We start from the raw sequence: 18402 nt of genomic DNA, 5'->3' as shown, positions 1-18402 counted from the left end.
CTGGGGCCTTCTCATAGGGGTCTTGAGATCAGGAAGGAGGGGGAGGCCGTCCAGTTAAAATTGCAGTCAGCTCCCGATGGTGTCATCAGTACTCGACGTGCACAAGTAAGTAAAGGACCCTGCTGGCTTTGGGTGGGTGTCCTTTCCGCTGGAGCAGTAGAGCACGTTGAAATTGGGAACGGTCAGCTCCTGGCAGCTCCAGGATGGGTAAGTAACCTGGACGATTTTAACCACCCACCTGCCTGGTTTCTGCCAGGTCTATAGACATTCTTCTTTTAAAAGCATCATCTCTGAGATTTGGGTCCCAGACTCTTCAGCTAAGGGGCAACAACTTGTGACTCTCCTGCAGCAATGTCTCTTTCTTCATCTTCCACCCCCAACAACTCCTGCCCATTCATTCTCTATGCGTCAACTTGTGCACTCCCCTCTGATTGAATGTCTCTGGGCTGTTGCTTGAGACAGAGTGACTGATGGTGTGCGCGATGAAGTTCTAGCAGAGCCGGCAGCAGAAGGGCCTGGTTAGTCTTCTTTCTCTTCTGCTTCTTCATCAGGCACATCTAAAGGAGGACAAGGTGAAGAGAAGTTAGAGTGGGTGTCTGAACGGCAGAGTTCATACGTGATTTTCATTAACAGGAGTGACATCAGGGTTTCATAATCTCATTTGCTGACCGGTAATGTGGAGCACAATACGATGACACGGAAGAGAAGCAGAATGCCTGCAATTTGAACCTGCCCTCCTACTTCCCCATCTCCAACTCCATCTATTACCCCTGCCCCCAGGAACTAGAAAGCTTCCTTTTCATATGAGGTGAGAGGGTAGAGGTTGGGGGTCCATCATCAATAGCCAATTATATCTCTAGTGTCATAGACGGTCCTCTCCTGCTAATGATAGTTTACCATTGACTTTTCACAGATTATCACAAAAAGATCTTAAGGAACGTTAGAGTCCTTGAAGGGCTGAATCAGCAGAGGGTGATGGCTCTGTTAATGTAAAATTCCAAATATAGAAAGCATTAATCTCCTCAGACTGAATGAATAATGTTACAGGAGTTGCATTGTTGAGTCTGTATTTTCTATTTATGTTACATTCAGTCATCAGGATGATAGTGACAGAATTACCCATCACTTCATTGATGCTGCTACTTAGAAAGCAGCCACTATTGACAGAAGGAGGATATCAAAAAATGGCTGTAGAAAATGAGTTCAATGATATTTCTATAATAATGCCATTTCTGATTGTTTCATAAGCAGGAGCTTCATTTTTAAAAAGTCTAAATATAAATAGGAAGTATAAAAGGTAGAAGGATAGAGGTTATGAAAATGCTTATTAAAAGTAATGAGCATTTTGGCTGTAAATGATTTTAAGTCAGAACTGGTGTATCATTAAACGAGTAGAAAACTAACTGTTATTTATAGCAGGAATACATAGCGACTAATTTGTATTAATTTATGAGTGCTAAGTACTCCATAATGTTACTTCTTATTAATGCAATGTAATAATGTCAGAAGGCTCCACAAAAAGAATACTGAGAGCAACTTATAGAGGTGATGAATTGGTTATTATAGATTTGATTATATTTTCGTACCTTTCCAAATGTTTGATTGAAATCACTGCCGTTCTGCCTCTGAAATGGTTGTTAGAGAAGGAAGCTGGCTGGCCTTAACCAGTCTGGCCTATTTGTGACTCCAGTCCCACACCAACGTGGTTGACTTGTAACTGCCCCCTGAAGTCTAGCAAGCCTCTAAACTGCAAAAAAACACTACATGGATTAAAAAGAATAAAACCAGCAGTTCAAGAAGGGAGCCTACCATCATTTTATCAGGGCAACTAGGGATGGGCATTAAATGCCAGCCATGCCAGTGATGCCATCATCCCAAGAATGAATTTAAGATTTAAATATCAAGGGATTTGGAGCAAAGATGGGTAAATGGAGTTTAGGTATATATCAGCCATGATCTAACTGAATGATGGACCATGCTTGAGGGGCTGAATGCTTGCTCCTGTTCCTATGTTTATGCCTCCTGAGGGGCCTGATGCTAGCCATTCTTCAACCCGCGGCAGTCCTTTGCCTCTGGTTGTGTGCATGTTTCTCCTTTGCAAAAACACAATGATTTTGACTAATTAGTAATGTGTTTTTACCCAGGTGTCTGCAGACATTCCCACATTTCCTTGTGAACATGCTATTAGATACAGAAATTTATTACTCAAACATTGCAGGAAATGTGAAAAGCAACCATGGAATGGTAGGAGGCGAGATGCGCCCATATGGTGGATGGTAGAGGTCTCTTGTATTTACAAAGAGTCTAATTCATTTCATTTTAGACCCCATGTAGTCCTGGGTGGTGCAAAGGTGAGGCATGTTTCTAGCAATATATCAGCATCTGCATGGGCACTTGAGACTTCACGTAACTTGGCCAGCGTGGTGAGGTCATTAAATTGCTTCCGGCACTGAATAGCTGTTTGTGGGGTGGTAGAGTTGGAACTGACTGCCAATGCCACCTCCCTCTCAGATTGCCTGTATCTTCTTTTTCTGGGGCATAATTCCTCAGATGCTAAAGAGCTGTTGTCTTCCAGACCTTTTCTCCGCCAGCATTACCTCCACCACACCTCTCTGAGAATCTTGAGATCTTGGTCATTACAAGCCCGCCCAGATGGTGCTCCACATTCTACCATCGCTTTTCAGTGTTAAAGTGCAACTCCAGTTATCTCTCTCTCCTCCTGACACCACCCCCGCCCCCCACCTTTTAAGTGACCAGCCTTTTAACAGCCTTTACCTCTCGCTCAGTGGACACGTAGTCAGGAGTGGGATTCTCACCGAAATCATCCTCCATAATCAATGAGCCCTACACAAAGAAAATATGATCAAGTGCTGGCAGGAACACATGGACTCGCGGAAGTCCCACCGTACCATTATACCAATAATTTAAGGAAAATCTCCACCCTCCAGCCACTATCCAGATACCCTCTGCCGGAAAGTGCCTGTGTGTAGATGTCAAGTCAGGACAGGATAGAGCTTGGCTATGATGCCTTTCTGGCTCAATGGCTACCAACACTCACTGTCTACGCTCACATATAAAAATAGCTGCTTAAACCTTTTAAAGCATTCTCATTCTTTCTTGGTACTATTTTTAACTCTCTTGGTTAACATGTGATCTCAGTTAACATACTATTTCTGTACTGTATTGAAAATAAAATTCTCCTGAGTTCACTTTGGAAAAAAGAACAATTATTGAACTAATGTTTTATCGTACTGTTAATATTTTATTGTGTTCAACTGTAAAATTTTACTGAGTGCCCTATTTAAATATTTAATATATGAGGAAATATTTTTTTACACAGAGAGTTGTTATGATCTGGAATGCACTGCCTGAAAGGATGGTAGAAGCAGATTCAATAATAACTTTCAAAAGGGATTTGGATAAATACTTGAAGGGAAAAAAATTTACAGGGCTATGGGGAAAGAGCAGAGGAGTGGAACTAATTGGATAGCTCTTTGAAAGAGCCGGCACAGGCACGATGGCCGAATGCTCTCCTTCTGTACTGTAACATACTATGATACTATCTATGACATAGGAACACAAATGTTTGATACTGGAATCAAGGGCAGATAGCTAACTATAAAAAAATGTCAATTGTCATTAAATCTGATGTATAAATTGCTCAATTAGAGCAGTGATGTCAAATAGAGAGATGTGATATTTTATTGGACTGAAATTAGTATCAGAACCATTACAACTGTGAATGAAGATTTTCTCTACTGTACGGATAACAAAATCATAATTCTTTATAATTGGATTTATATATTCTCTCAATATAACTACTAATATTTGAAAGCAATGGTATTAAACAAATTAACGTTTGTGTGTTGACCAGTATTTGCACATTTGCATCTGTGTCAGTCTGGACATTAGGATTTTATTTTTCCACATGAATTTGGATATAATTTTATATTTTTGTAAGGAATTAAACCAGGAGAGGAAGTAGAGCAGAGTATGCAAACAATGACAGAGAAGAAGAAATAAAGCAAGTACAAAATAAGGAAGATGAACTTATACAACAGATTATACGGTACTTCAAGGTCCTCTATTCTAAAATTAGATCAATACACTTCCTTATTGAGAATGCACACAGTGAAACTTTATGCATGTTTTCTGCAGTGATTATTTTCACATGGTTTCTCTCTCTTTTCCTTGGTTGACAGGGTGGAATGATTCTACTTTCAGACATTTCGATGAACACCTTTGCAGACCCTCCTTGATATCTGCCAGGAGATGCACTTCAGTGGTGGGAGCAGGAATTTTTTCTGATGAGAGTTCCTTCCTTCTCAGAATTATGAGGCGGATTATAGGAACATAAGAAATCTTAGAAATAGGAAAAGGCCATTAGGCCCACCAAATCTGCACCAACCTAACCATCCACCTGCTCATCGTATCCTTCACTCACTTCTTTCTCCCTAGAAATACACCTTATGGTTTCTTGAAGTCGTTTATAATGTCAATGCAATGGTTTTTCCTGGTATTTTATCCCACAAGCCCACTGCCTTTTGCATGAAATAAATTCTATCAAACTTCCCTTTTTACTCCTGGCTTCCTAATTTTTTCTGTGTTTGCCATAATGAATAAGTTTACGGGGCTGATAGTTTTCACCTTTTCTCGACAATGAGGACTATTGTCCGAGTTATCTAATTAACACTACAATGCTCTAGGATTGTAGCAACTGGGCAACTGGCATGATTTTCATGAAGTTTCTAGAATGAAGAATACTTGATTCACTTGACAGTCAATCAGTTTGTGTTATTTTAAGTTATCGGTGATGTCATGATAAAGGTTAGTACATTTATCAAGGTACAATTACATTCTAAAGGAGGCATGTAGCAATTCCAATGTTCTCCAGAAGAAAATACAGCTATACAATATGTATTAAATATGTATTTTATAGTATAATTCCTGTAAAAATGCAACATGTAGAGGTATTTATGCTCTCAACAGTGCCAAAAGCCCTGTCTAAGAGAATATCTAGCAAGTCAGGGTTCCCCAGTGAATAGACACTGGCCATGGCTGTCAGTTAGAATCAAACCACAGTGAAGATTTTTGGCAGATGTCAGGTTATTTAAAAAAATAGAGCAGCACAGTTTTTACTGAGTTAGCTGGCATGAAAAATAAACATCTACTTACACCCTTAAAGACAAACTGTTAAAGCACAGGGATATGCTTGTGTATTATAGAAAATCTGTCCATAACACCAATCCGTAATCTAAGATGGGCCGATTATATTTCTTGCAGAACAAGAGGTAGACTGCTGGTAGTCTCCTTCTCAGGTGAAAAATACAATGGGCTCGATTTTCGGACGTCCGAGACGGTGGGTTCGTGGCGGGAGGGCTCCGAAAATCGGGGATTCCCGGGGCGGGTGCGGAGGCCGGCTCCAACCCGCCCACTTCCGGGTTCCCCAGTGACACGCTTAGATGCACACGCAGCCCCCGCATGCGAGACTCCCACCGGCAATTAAAGCCAGCGGGATCCCACTTAAACCAATAAATTAGATAGTTCAGGTCGTTTGCAGACCTGATTTGTAGGATATTTTAGGAGGGGTGAGATTTTCAACTCAACTGAGCGTGTTTCCCGTACTGGAGGAAACACTCCCCTTTGAAATGGACATGTTGCAGCCACCAGCATGTGGCAGCTGCAAAAGTCCATTTGACAGGTGGGGGGGGGGGGCGGGGGGGAGACCCTCACTCATTACAGGAGGCCACTCTGTCACTTTGGACAAAATTTGGCCTCCACCACCCTCCTCCTAACAATAAAATTCACCAACTTGCACACTTACCCCAGTGTCCAGAGACATGTACCTACCTTGCGGACCCCCTCAAATGTACATCTTCTGGATGGGGGCTGCCATAGTTGCAGTCATGACCTCCTCGGAGGACAAACAGCATCACCAGCCGCGCCATCCACCTCTGACACGTGGAGCTCCACAACAGTGCTGTGACACATCCACCTGCACAGCAGGAGGGAGGGCAACCGCAGAGAGAGATGCGTCGCAGAAGGCACTACCCTCGCCACAGGGTCTACAGACCGAGGCTCAGTTTCCTGGACCTCTCTGAGCAGCAGTGCACATGGAGGCTCAGAGTCACTCGACATGTAGTTGTGGACATCTGCAGCCTCCTTCATGCCGAGCTGCTCCCAGCTGGCCAGAGCACCATCTTCTTACCTGTCGCTGTCAAAGTCACCACTGCCCTCAACAACTTCTCCTCTGCATCCTTCCAGGGTGCCACCGGGGACATCACCGACATCTCTCAGTCGTCTGCACAAAAGAGCCCTGCAAATACACCTACTCTGCAGTGGCACAATGGGAGGATTCAGGTGTGGGTCTTCATGGTGATCCTCAGGAAAGGGCATTATTGCACAAACCAGACAAAATTTGCAAAGACGTGGCAGTAGTGGCGACAATATAATATGTAATGTGAGTTGATCAGAAATTAAATATAAGTAAAAACCCTCAAACACCCTTGTGCATCCCCTTCATGCTCACGACACGTTTGCCTTACGCTTCCTACTACACATTTGTGATGCATGCTCTGTGGCTGCAGCACAGGTAGTGGCAGGTTGAGTGAGGCTGACCATGAAAGAGCTGCATGAGAGGGTGAGTATGAGACAGAGCCATGAGATTGTATGAGGATTGGGTTGAGTGGTAGTGGCGGGATGAGTACTGGCGAGGTGTGTAAGTGCAGGTAAGATGAGGATGAGCTTTGAATGGGTGTGAGGAGTGATGTGATGGAGTAGTGTTGGCAGTGCAGAAGGAGATGTGGGGTGGGGGCAGTGATGTGGCAGATGGAGTGTAGGGAAATGAGTAAGTGTACTCACTTCGGCTGACCTACTTAGGTCAGCCGAAGTGAGTACACTTACTCATTTCCCATTGAAGCGCTTCCTGCACTGTATGCAAGTGCGTGATATGTTGGTGGTGCTGGTGACCTCCTCTGCCACCTCGAACCAGGCCTTAGTGGTGGCAGAGGCAGGCCATTTCCTTCCATCTGCCGGAGAGAAGATCTCTGTCCTCCTCCTCACCCCATCCAGTAGGACCTGGAGTGAGGCATCATTAAACCTGTGAGCAGTCTTCCCCCAGGGCTGCTCCATGCTGTAATTTTGGCTCCTTTCTGCAGCATCAGTCAGTGGAGGACTGCCCCTTTAAATAGGGCTCCTCCAGCTGACAGCCTATGATGCGGGTGCGCAGTCCGCCCGCTGCGCAGCTTTCCAGCGTGAAACCCGGAAGCAAAGGTAAGTGCCTTCAATTAGGCTGCGATCGCGTGCGGAGCACCCCGAATTAACTGGGCACATTACCCACACGCCCAGTCGACCCCTCGCTGCCAACCTGCCTCCCTCCTAAAATCGAGCCCAATGATGGCTAACATAAGAGTTCCCCATCATATTAACTACAACACAATAACAATATAACAACAATGTGCAAAAACTACCAAAAGGCCCATTCTAAAATGCATTGGAATCCGAACCTTTCCAATCTTTCAGATTTCCACAGGAGTTGAACATGTCGACCAACAAAATTTGTGCTCTGTTTAAAAAGGTGGCAATTGGGCAAAGAAAACTAATCTGAGGCAGGCGGTGGAAGATGGGAACCATGGGATTTCTGGTGTTGGAAGCTAGCTCAGCAGCCCTACCTTCGGCAGAACCCATGGGCCTTCTATGGGGCATATGGAGCTTCCACCTTCCACCCCTAGCCCAGTAATATGACCCCACCACAGTACTAGTGAGACTGCTACTCACTGTGGGCTGAACATGCCTGCAGCTATAATACAATGTCATCTTGTTATAACATAAATCTGTGCTGTTCTCGGCACAAAGTGCACTAGAATGAAATGGTATCTGATCTGATTCCGGCAGTTCTTAAAGGACTGCTGGTCATCCTTAAGGCTGTTCAACTATTGATTGCTGCTCTGTCAATAAGTTTGCAATGTGGCGAGCAAGAAACACCAACATAAGGTATCTGAATGTTGCATGTTCACAGATCTACATAATGTAGCTGATGGACTGGGCACTTTAGTGACACATGTCTTCTTTCATCTTCCTTACTCCAACATATGCCCCTTTTCTATCTGCTTACCGGAGAAGACTGCACATAAAACAGGCAGCAGTACAAACTATTGACTCCATACAAAGAGAGGACTCTGGAGATTCTAGGCCTCTTTCAGTTGCTGATCGCAGGGATTTGGACCTCACAGACTTTGTGTATGAACTCAATTTGGTAGCTCAGAACCAGCAGTTCATGCAATCATTTAATAGCTTGAGGCATAATGGAGGACTCCACAACCCACAAATGTGCAATGCTGCCTTACCGCCTGACCAATCTGTAGGAGCCTAGGCATTCCAAGGCTATCTGTAGTAGGCAAGGTTCTAAGATTAGGCTTCCACAACAAGTGTTCTGACTGGGGCTCTAGAAACCTTGGGCTCCAATCTACAGCAGTCCATTTTGTCTTAATTCACAATGCTGGCGAATCAGATTGACACAACAATAAAATAGGACTTCAACGACTTCATTGTTACCCAGTCGTCTGTTTCCACACTGATCCTTAAGTATGCTGAGGGCATGACCAGCAGGTTATAATAATTTGAGATATCTTAGCCGGGCTGATTGGAAGTTTACCGGAACCATTACTTTAATATCTGTCACCTGCATAATGCAACTGGGCACTCCAGGTTGTCAGGTATCTCCTGCTGTTGCTTTGAAGGACCCAAAAGCAGAAAAATATATGGCTGCAGACACCTTGACAGTCACTGGCGTATCCCTATCCTGATATTCATTTCTGGGTCTAGCTGAAGAAGACTGCATAGTTCCATAATGGCTTCCCTCATGGCAGAAATAGAGCCCATTTGTGGGTCCAGATCAGGATCCTAGCCTGGGTCACCGAAGAAGGCCTTGGAATTTTATGGAAAAAACGTTACATGCAGAAACATGGCCTCTGGAGGTAGTTTCTGGATATGCCAGCATCCTGTTGAAGCCAGACTTTCCAGCCTCACTAACATAACAGGTGCCCTAGGTGTGCCCCTAATAGTATGGATACCTGCCAATGCCATGCAAATCAGGGACCTCTCCCTGACCTGGAAAACTTCAGTTGGGTCAATGGCCCCAGGCAAGCACATCCCGGCACTTATACCAGGACGAGCCTTTGTGCGGATTTTTCGTCTATTATGCATAACAGCCTTGCCCTTTTCCAGGAAGATATCCCAAAGGAAAAGAAAGGAAGTTTTGGCTATGAAGTCCAAATTAAAGGAAAATGTGCATTTAAAGGTGTGCCTGCATGATGGGGACAAGCTTTATTAAGCTTCAGAATTAGCCTAGGATGGGGGTAGGGGAGCTAAGGGGAGAAGCAGCAGGCATAAATGAAATGAAAGGAAACCCAATATGATGGCACAAAACTACTTTTGTGGGCAAGTGAATGAGTGGTCCGGCAGCAGCTTGCCTTTTTCAGGGATGAGAAAACCTACATTAGCTGCATGAGATGGGTACCCGATTTGGCATCATTCCTGGCAACAGGTTCAATGCTGTGCACCATATCCACAAGACCCGGGACAAAATGGAGAAGACAGCACAAAAAAGAACTTGCAAGGAAAAAGTACCCAGCTATACCATGTATCTTTTAAATGGCCCAAATGTTGCTTGCTGGGAAGTGTTGCCTGTGTCACATGTGCTCTTTGCCTATGCCAAGGCATCACGCAATCTTACAGTCTGTTCTCTGCATCTCGTACATGCCCTCAGGGTGGCAAGCCTTCAAGCTGCAATGTAGAGTCAGAAACATTCCCACAGTCACATCTTTCAAAGCCTTAGCTTCAGTCATTTGAGAACAACCTAGCTACATGATGCACACTCACTTGCTGACACCCAGGTCGGCATGCAAGTTGTTCATATGTTTGTCAAATGAACATGCTACTTCAACTTCAAACCTCTCACTATGCCTTTTCTGCTGGGGCACTCAGACATCACCTTAAGGGCTCAATCCCAACCGGGAGAGCGGACTCTCTCCTCATCTCCTGTGACAAGCCCAAGAAGGCTCATTGGGAGTTGCAGACCACCCTGCATGGGTAATGATGGGTCAGTGACACTTGCCTTCGGTACATCAGACATTCTTCTGATGGATCCTCTGAAAATCCATCTTAGAGTCATAGAGTTATACAGCACGGATAGAGGCCCTTCGGCCCATCGTGTCCGCGCCGGCCATCAAGCCCAGTCTAATCTAATCCCATATTCCAGCATTTGGTCCGTAGCCTTGTATGCTATGGCATTTCAAATGCTCATCCAAATGCTTCTTGAATGTTGTGAGGGTTCCTGCCTCCACAACCCTCTCAGGCAGTGAGTTCCAGACTCCAACCACCCTCTGGGTGAAAAAGTTCTTTCTCAAATCCCCTCTAAACCTCCCGCCTTTTACCTTGAATCTATGCCCCCTTGTTATAGAACCCTCAACGAAGGGAAAAAGCTCCTTAGTATCCATCCTATCTATGCCCCTCATAATTTTGTACACCTCAATCATGTCCCCCCTCAGCCTCCTCTGCTCCAAGGAAAACAAACCCAATCTTCCCAGTCTCTCTTCATAGCTGAAGCGCTCCAGCCCTGGTAACATCCTGGTGAATCTCCTCTGCACCCTCTCCAAAGCGATCACATCCTTCCTGTAGTGCGGCGACCAGAACTGCACACAGTACTCCAGCTGTGGCCTAACCAGTGTTTTATACAGCTCCATCATAACCTCCTTGCTCTTATATTCTATGCCTCGGCTAATAAAGGCAAGTATCCCATGTGCCTTCTTTACCACCTTATCTACCTGTTCCGCCGCCTTCAGGGATCTGTGAACTTGCACACCAAGATCCCTCTGACCCTCTGTCTTGCCTAGTGTCTTCCCATTCATTGTGTATTCCTTTGCCTTGTTAGTCCCTCCAAAGTGCATCACCTCGCACTTTTCCGGGTTAAATTCCATTTGCCACTGTTCCGCCCATCTGACCAACCCATCTATATCGTCCTGCAGACTGAGGCTATCCTCCTCGCTATTTACCACCCTACCAATTTTTGTATCATCAGCGAACTTACTGATCATACCTTTTACATTCATATCCAAGTCGTTAATGTAGACCACAAACAGCAAGGGCCCCAGCACAGATCCCTGTGGTACCCCACTGGCCACAGGCTTCCAGTCACAAAAACAACCTTCGACCAACACCCTCTGCCTTCTGCCACTAAGCCAGTTTTGTATCCAAAGTGCCAAGGCACCCTGGACTCCATGGGCTCGTACCTTCTTGACCAGTCTCCTGTGCGGGACTTTATCGAAGGCCTTACAGCACCCAGAGGACAAAAGAATTCCAAATGAATGCCCATCCTACCTGCAGGGGCTGTTATGTGCAACAGTAATACGCCCATATGGATAGTTTGTATCAGGGGCCAGATAAAAATAAACAAGAACTGGAGGTAAAAAAGATGCTTCAACATCAATCTAACAGAAGAAAGCCACAAAGTACTGAGTGTGATACAAAAATAACAACAACAATTTGCAAATATATAGGGCCTTTAACGTTGTAAAATATCCCAAGGCGCTTCACAGGAGCGATTATCAAACAACATTTGACACCAAGCCACATAAGGAGATATGAGGAGAGGTAACCAAAAGCTTGGTCAAAGAGGTAGGTTTTAAATAGTGTCTTAAAGCAGAAGAGAGAGGTAGAGAGGCAGAGGGGTTTAGGGAGGGTATTCCAAAGCTTAAGGCCTAGGCAGCTGAAGGCATGGCCACCAATGGTGGAGCAAAGAAAATCGGGGATGCGCAAGAGGTCAGAATTGGAGGAGCGCAGAGATCTTGGAGAGTTGTAGGGCTGAAGGAGGTTACAGAAATAGGGAGCGGCAAGTCTATGGAGGGTTTTGAAAACAAGGATGAGAATTTTAAAGTTGAGGTGTGCTGGGTTTTACTATGGGGCTGTGTTGGCGGCGAAAGAGGTTTGCACTGCTCCAAGGAGCAAGCCTCATTATCACATGTATCTGGAGTGTTCTGGGGACATGTTCTGTCTGTCCTGGAAACTGTGAGATTGGAGTAAGCTCATGAAGGTATGCCTAAAAAGAATGAAGCGGAAGGCAAGCCTGCTGGTGCACAACCACAGCAAGTGTCTCCTCTGTACTCGCTGACCTATATTGGCTCCTGGTCTGGCAATGCCTCGATTTTAAAATTCTCATCCTTGTTTTCAAATCCCTCCATTGCCTCACCTCTCCCTATCTCTGTAACCTCCTCCAGCCCTACAACCCTCAGATCTCTGCGCTCCTCCAATTCTTGCCTCTTGCGCATCCCAGATTTTCATCGCTCCACCATTGGTGGCAGTGCCTTCAGCTGCCTAGGCCCTAAGCTCTGGCATTCCCTCCCTAAACCTCTCTGTGACTCACCCTCTCTCTCCTCCTTTAAGACACTCCTTAAAACCTACCTCTTTGACCGAGCTTTTGGTCATCTGTCCTAATTTCTCTATGTGGCTTAGTGTCAAATTTTTTCTGACAACAGTCCTGTGAAGTGCCTTGGAACGTTTTATTATGTTAAAGGTGTTACAAAAATGCAAGTTGTTGTTAAGATGTAAATACTAAAAATGAAGAGCTTGCTAAAAGCTCGATAACTGCTTGTAAATGTCTTGAAAGTGCTGTTGAAGCCAGTTGGCTAGAAACAGTTGGAGCTTTGCGCATGGGAAAATCAATTCATAAGAGCAATATTCTCATTTGGTCAGATCAGTCATTGAGTTCATAAAAGTACTCAAGGAGTCCAAGTATCCACAGAACCAACTATTCAAAGCAGTGAAAGGATGGCTGTGATTTTTGGACTGTATAGATCTCATGATTATTTGTGTGGTTGCAATGCAGGGGAAACTATACACTTCTCTTTAATGATGGGCCCGTTGGCAAGAAACAGTTAGAAGCAAATTCTTCACTTTGATGTGGAACTCAAGGACATTTGTTTGTCTGGTCACAATCCAGGAAAGTGTACCAAGTATAATTGAATGAGCTTTAATCGCTGACATTAGATTTAATATTGTTCAGGGCAGAAAAGTGCAGCAGGATTGAAAGTGATAAAATCTGACATTTCTACTGCCAACATTCATTACAACTGTGTCACTTCTACAATTTTTCATTTTGTTTGTTCAATGATGAAATATTGTAACTATTTTTGCAAGAGCCCCAAAACAGTATTATACACACAAAACCACACTGCACAACACTGTCAAAATTGTTAGAATAACTTATCATAGTAGGTACACAGTATCATAATAGGTACAGCACAGGAGGAGGCCATACGGACCATCGTGCCTGTGCTGGCTCTTTGGAAGCGCCGTTCTGCATCAATTTAATGAACAAATTCATCAGTTCTGTGGTTTGACAATTACACTGGTACAAGCGGTCACTGAAAAATCTGGTATGAAGCATAATAAAGTGGGGCAACAAAAAACTTTCAACTTACTTTATTGACTAACCTATGCAAAACATTTAGTGCCGTAAAGTGAAACCTGACTTTCTGGAAAATGTGAGTTTACATCGCAAGCATCTGCCTCATTAAAATTTATCTAAGGAAGAAGGGTTACGATAAGAGAAAAAGGCATTTCAAGAAACCAGCCATGTTCACAAATTATTTCAATCTCTCACTGTGACAAAGTAACGATAAGGGTAATGGGCTGGAATTTGCTGGAATGGCACGATGAACAACATTTGCCATTCATCAGGCAATTGTGCCCTCCATTCATCTCGCACTATACAGCAAAACCTGTACAAACGGACACCCATAAGAAACGGATACTTACTGACAGTCCCAAATAACTTACATTGTAATAGATACAAGTTGCACCTTGAAACCATGAACACTCACAAATTACGAACTACAGACAGCCTTCAACACACCAAGTCCGTTTACCACTTAAAACACTGGACACGCAGGTAAATGCGAGGCAGCAGCAGGTGAAAGAAATGGCTTTTGTGTAATGGAGATCGCTTTTCCCGGCATCCATAGCAGCAGAGAAACCGCTCTATCTCTGGGATTGAATGTTTGCATAGCTCCATCCCAGGGATAGAGCAGTTTCTCTGCCACTATGGATGATAGCTAAAGAACTCCCCATTCCACAAAAGCTGGGAACTACTGGTCAGGGGGTAGGAAAGAGAATCAGGAGCGCTGAAATCACGGAGGAGGAGCCTGAAATTGCCGGGGGTTGGCCTGAAATCACAGGGGGTGCCCTGAAATCATGGGGGGGGCCTGAAATCGCGGTGGGCTCAATAGTTGGGGAGGGGGGGGGGGGCGGGGAGAGGGAGACTGGGGAAAGGGGGCTCAGGGGAAGAGGAGACTGGGGAATGGGGGCTCAGGGGACGAGGGAGACTGGGGAATAGGGGCTCGGGGGACGAGGGAGACTGGGGAATGGGGGTTCGGGGGGAGAGGTGGAGAGGTGGAGAGAATGGTTTCCACTTTTCCCTGCCTTCAGTTTCTCCGTTTCCCCTCTTCCCCTGCTCGCGGGTGGCCTCCTGGTTCTTGGAACATCTCACACAACAGCTGCTGGCTCGAAACCACAAATAAAGATTCTCAACTACAAAAGACCCAACCTTTATAAGGTAAATCCAATAACATTTGTAGAAGTCATGTGATACGATGTCATATGATCCAACATCATGTGACCTGACATCACATGATCCACTGTCACATGGTTAGAACATCACGTGATGAAACCTCCAGGAATGCCTCAAACCAGAGTTGGCAACCCTACTCCACTGATGAGCCACTAACAGCTCCCTCCCCACCCCTCCAGCACTTCAAACATTAGCAGCTGCAGCTCATGGAGGGAGAGGGTCCTGGACAGGGGTCTGCAGGACATTAATCCCCCCCAATTTGGCTGGGATCTCCCAGCACTCCGGCCCTACTGCCGCCCCTTCGCCCTGTGCAGGCGGCCAATGTAGCAGATCCCAGGATCAGGACATCCCTCCCTCAATGGCAATGAACTGGAAAACCCAACGAATAGAATATGATCTGAAATCACATTCCGCTGGCAAGGGTCCAGAATTAGGCACAATCCCAGGTGAGGGCAAAGAAAAGAAGAAACGTGCGGGAGATACAGCCAATCCCGGGATATGTGGCTCATCCAATTTACTGTACGTACAATGACCATTTTGAAAATAGGGACACCTGCAAGTAAAAGACACCTGATGCAAGTCCCTTAGGTGTCATAAATTTACAGATTTCACTGTACTTAAGCCAAGATTTCCTGGAAATCAATTCCACTACAGTGCAGTGAGCTCAGTGACGAATCGTGGACATTGTTTGTGGCACAGCTAATGGCTTACTGTACAGACCTACTGCATAATACTATAAAAACTGAGAACAGACCATGCGTCAGGACAGGTAGTTCCGAGGCCCATCCTCAGGCATTATTAACATCAGATCGGTGAGTTGCAGACACCTGCTGGGTGACCCCAGGTAGCTTGCTGGTGCAGACCTGGTCGGTCTTAAAGGGGGATGGAAGAGGTCAGAATGGAAAAGGGAGCGACCGGGAGAGAGGGGTCATACCAGGAGTGTGTCAATCAGGTGATTGGGAGGGGGGAGGGGATCATGAGAAGATGTGCTGTACCAAAATGCTGAGGAAAACAGCCACCTTATGTGAGTGGGTGAACACATAGCTATTAGGAACCTAGCTCTGGAATTTTATTTGGTGCTTGATATGCTTAATGGTTAACATAGGCAACAATGTAATATGGCAAATTGGAGCAGCCTGACTCTGCATTTACAAAGATCAGCAGTTGTCCCCTACATTATCCATGTTTGATGGTGTACCAAATTTAAAGCAAGGAACAACAAAAAAATTGGGCAAGACAACCTAATAAGATATTTTCATATGTTTGCTCACTTACCTTGGCAATGTGTATAGGCCAAAACATTTCTTCCTCACCTGCTCCGAAAAGAGATTAAATTGACATCTCTTCCATTCATGTTGTTTTAGCGGTATTCTTCATTGCTGGGTGGCCTTCTCCAAATAGGGGCACCCTTTGCTGCAGGACTTTAGGCGCCTGAAGCTGAATGGTACCATTCTGCACCCAATCTTTTTTGGTTGTTCAATCTGAAGTGTAGTTCTAAGGGCAACCAGCTCGCCTTTAAAAGCTGTTGGCAGTGGAAATCTCACTCCTTCCCTCCAGCACCATGCATTAGGCCCCCCCTCACCCCCATCAAAATATGGTAGTGAACCGACCTCGTATTATGAGGCAAAGACAGCTCATTCAAACCCAGAAGCGTTGCACAGGGACTGCATTATCACCCTCATTTGCTCTGCATTCCTTTTGCATTTTAAAATATATTACAAATATCTTATGCAGTTTTCTTAGCAGATATTTGATTTTAATTCATTCTTTTCCCTCAAGTTTTATTTCATGTCTAGTGCACTGATCCAGAAAGTTCTCAGTGATGCTGAATTGGTTTATAGGCTAAAAAGGGAAGCTTATGTCAGGCACCTAGAGCTCAATACTAGAGAAAGCCTAGAGGAACATAGGAACAGGAGTAGGCCATTCAGCCCCTCGTGCCTGCTCCGCCATTTGATATGATCATGGCTGATCTGTGATCTAACTCCATATACCTGCCTTTGGCCCATATCCCTTAATACCTTTGGTAAGGTATAGAAAGTACAGGGGTGAAATTAAAAAAGAAATTAGGAAAGCAAAGAGAGGGCATGAAAAAATATTGACAAGTAAAATCAAGGAAAATCCAAAGATGTTTTATAAATACATTAAGAGCAAGAGGATAACTAAGGAAAGAGTAGGGTCCATTAGAGACCAAAAAGGTAACCTATGTGTGGAGGTGGAAGATGTTGGTATGGTTCTTAATGAATACTTTGCATCTGTCATCACAAAAGAGTGGGACAATGCAAACATTGTAGTTAAAGAGGAGGAGTGTGAAACATTGGATGGGATAAACATAATGAAAGAAGAAGTATTAGACAAGACAAGTGCCAGGCAATGACCATTTCCAACAAGAGAGAGTCTAACTACCTCCCCTTGACATTCAACGGCATTACCATCGCCTAATCCCCCACCATCAACATCCTGGGGGTCACCATTGACCAGAAACTTAACTGGACCAGCCACATAAATACTGTGGCTACAACAGCAGGTCAGAGGCTGGGTATTCTGTGGCGAGTGACTCACCTCCTGACTCCCCAAAGCCTTTCCACCATCTACTAGGCACAAGTCAGGAGTGTGATGGAATATTCTCCACTTGCCTGGATGAGTGCAGCACCAACAACATTCAAGAAGCTCGACACCATCCAGGACAAAGCAGCCCGCTTGATTGGCACCCCATCCACCACCCTAAACATTCACTCCCTTCAGCACTGGTGCACCATGGCTGCAGTGTGTACCATCCACAGGATGCACTGCAGCAACTCGCCAAGGCTTCTTTGACAGCACCTTCCAAACCCACGGCATCTACCACTTAGAAGGACAAGGGCAGCAGGCACATGGGAACAACACCACCAGCACGTTCCCCTCCAGGTCACATACCATCCCGACTTGGAAATATATCGCCATTCCTTCATCATCACTGGGTCAAAATCCTGGAACTCCCTACCTAACAGCACTGTGGGAGAACCTTCACCACACGGACTGCAGTGGTTCAAGAATGCGACTCACCACCACCTTCTCAAGGACAATTAGGGATGGGCAATAAATGCTGGCCACATCCCATGAACGAATAAAAAAATATTAAGGGGATTAGCATCTTTGAAAGTAGATAAATCACCAGGCCCGGATGAAATGTATCTCAGGTTGTTTAAAGAATCAAGGGAGGAAATAGCGAAAGATCTGATCATCATTTTCCAATCCTCCCTGGATACAGGCGTGGTGCCGGAGGATTGGAGGACTGCTAACGTTGTACCGTAGTTTAAAAAGGGACAGAGGGATAGACCGAGTAATCATAGGCCAGTCAGTCTAATCTCGGTGGTGGGCAAATTATTGCAAACAATTCTGAGGGACAGGATAAACTGTCACTTAGAAAGGCACGGAGTAATTAAGGACAGTCAGCATGGTTTGTCTGACTAACTTGATTGAATTTTTCGAGGAGGTAACAAGGAGGGTCAATGGGGGTAGTGCATTTGATGTAGTTGACATGGATTTTAGCAAGGCTTTTGACAAGGTCCCACATGGAAGACTGGTCAAAAAAGTACAAGCTCATGGGATCCAAGGAAAGAGGCAAGTTGGTTCCAAAATTGGCTCAGTGGCAGGAAGCAAAGAGTAATGGTCGACAGGTGTTTTTGTGCCTGGAAGGCTGTTTCCAGTGGAGTTCTGCAGGGCTCAAAACTAGGTCCCTTGCTTTTTGTGGTATATACTAATGATTTGGACATAAATGTAGAGGGCATGATTAAGAAGTT

Source organism: Heptranchias perlo, chromosome 4 (genome assembly GCF_035084215.1).
Source record: "Heptranchias perlo isolate sHepPer1 chromosome 4, sHepPer1.hap1, whole genome shotgun sequence".
NCBI classification, from domain to species: Eukaryota; Metazoa; Chordata; class Chondrichthyes; order Hexanchiformes; family Hexanchidae; genus Heptranchias; species Heptranchias perlo.
This window is presented reverse-complemented; position numbering follows the sequence as displayed.